Source organism: Sinocyclocheilus rhinocerous, unplaced genomic scaffold (genome assembly GCF_001515625.1).
Source record: "Sinocyclocheilus rhinocerous isolate Xijiao unplaced genomic scaffold, SAMN03320098_v1.1 scaffold5, whole genome shotgun sequence".
Classification (NCBI taxonomy): domain Eukaryota; kingdom Metazoa; phylum Chordata; class Actinopteri; order Cypriniformes; family Cyprinidae; genus Sinocyclocheilus; species Sinocyclocheilus rhinocerous.
In genome coordinates, this window is record NW_015661874.1 from 6,575 (window position 1) to 8,644 (window position 2,070).

Sequence of the window (2,070 nt, forward strand, 5' to 3'; positions counted from 1 at the left end):
ACCAGTTTTTTTTACAGCAATGGCGGATCGTGGAGCCGCTCAATAGTTCCCGGAAGTTAGCGCTCATACTATCAGCGCCGTAGAGATGCAGCAGAAGAGACCGCTGTGACGAACTTTTAAAAGGTATGACATTTATAGAACAAAATAGTATATTATCAGCACAGCTAATCAAATTACCCTGTGCATTAAAACAGATGATTATTAGATTATTCCTCACTTAATTAGTAGATTTACGGGATGTTATTCATTCTCTTCATGCAGTTTCATCCATCGTTGTGTAATTTAAAAGTGATTTTGCTGGTGGGGAGCTATTAAATAGACTTAGATATATTGCAAAGGATGCAGATGGACCAAAGTGAGAATGAAAAGTTTAATGTAGGTGAGCAGTTTTCATTTCAGAATCATGCTAGGCTAAATTTCCAAAAATGTATTATATACCACTACTATATTATAGAAGTAATTACAGTAAACCTGTACATTATTACTGTATTTTATACTTAAACGTCTTAGCTACTAAAGAAGCACTGTGTTGAAGGAGCAGATGCCACAGGACTGCAATGTGATGGAGCATCACTTAACCATTTCTCCTGTGTTTTTCTCCTTCGCTATCTTGCTTTCAGAACAAGAACCACCTGAAGACTGTAAAGAGACATCACCCTCACAATGAGTCTCTTCACTGGTTTTGGCAAGACTTTCCCTGCTCTTTGTGAAAAAGTGCCAGTTCCCTAGTATGATTACATCACATTTTGTTGGTGTAATCTGTAGATTGCTCCTGCTGACTATATCCAGCCTCTTACGAAGACTTCAGATGACCCAACACCTGTGAAGAGATGACGCCAACCCTTGAGAGGACTTCAGATGAAGCTGACTCTGAATAAACATACAAAACTGCTACATTTTCCTTGCATTGTAATCAACATGATCACATCATGTAACCATTGCTTTAATTTGTTCATTGTTTCTGTATATATTTAACTGTTTCTGAATACATGACATTACTTAACTGCATGATTTGTATAGCCTAATTTTAGAACATTTCTACCATTACTTTGGCAGTTACACCTGTTAACAGAACTCTTATTCGTAATGTAGAAACATTCATTTTCTGTAGAGCTGCTTTGAAACAATGTGTATATTAAAAAGTGCTATACAAATAAATGTGAACTGAACAAAACTTGATGCATCATTTTTTTTCTCCTCTCCAGATCAGTAGGGAAACCATACATTCACACTCCTTTCTGTGAGTGACTGGAGCACTCCCATGCAGCACAGCAAACTATAGTGGAGACTGTTCAAGGACAACATGCTTTATAGTTTATTATAAATGTATAAATCGATTGCTGTAAATAAGTGCATAACAAAAGTCAACATAAAATATATGATTAAATGTGTAAAAATGTTATAAGTTGTTTTAAATTGGAATATACTACAAATATATTTTTATATATTAATAATTGTGGGGTGCACAAGAATCAAAAACATTGAACAAGATTAGTTTTCACTTAATAAAATATCTTAATTTATTTGGAATGAATTTTCTAAGACAACAAACTTAACATTTACCATGAGATTAGTAAAACGACAATGAACAGGTATATTTGTGATTGAACTTGACTAACAAGCAAGTTGTAAGAACACACACACACACACACACATATAATTATATTTATATAGAGAGGCTGAAGTTACTTTGGCAGAAGACCACGATGTCATTTATATAGCATACACGGACTTTTATCATGGTAAGTTCAGCCTAAAATATGTTAACAAGGCAGGTAAGGATAGCTGACCACATTAATCCTCAAATAGTAGCAGATTTTATCTTTTAAAAACAACACTAATATAACTACATCTATATATATATACTACGTATACATTATTTTATAAATAATGTAAATAAATAATTTTATTGTCTACTAATTACCAAAAATCACAGTTCTGTCTCTCCAACTCAATGTATTTCAATTGCCCGCTATGAACTTCCTGGAACTATTTGAGGTCTACGTGAATCACGTGACGATCGAGCGTTTTGGACTTCCGTTGACGCAACTCTCTCTTTCCATGGCTCTG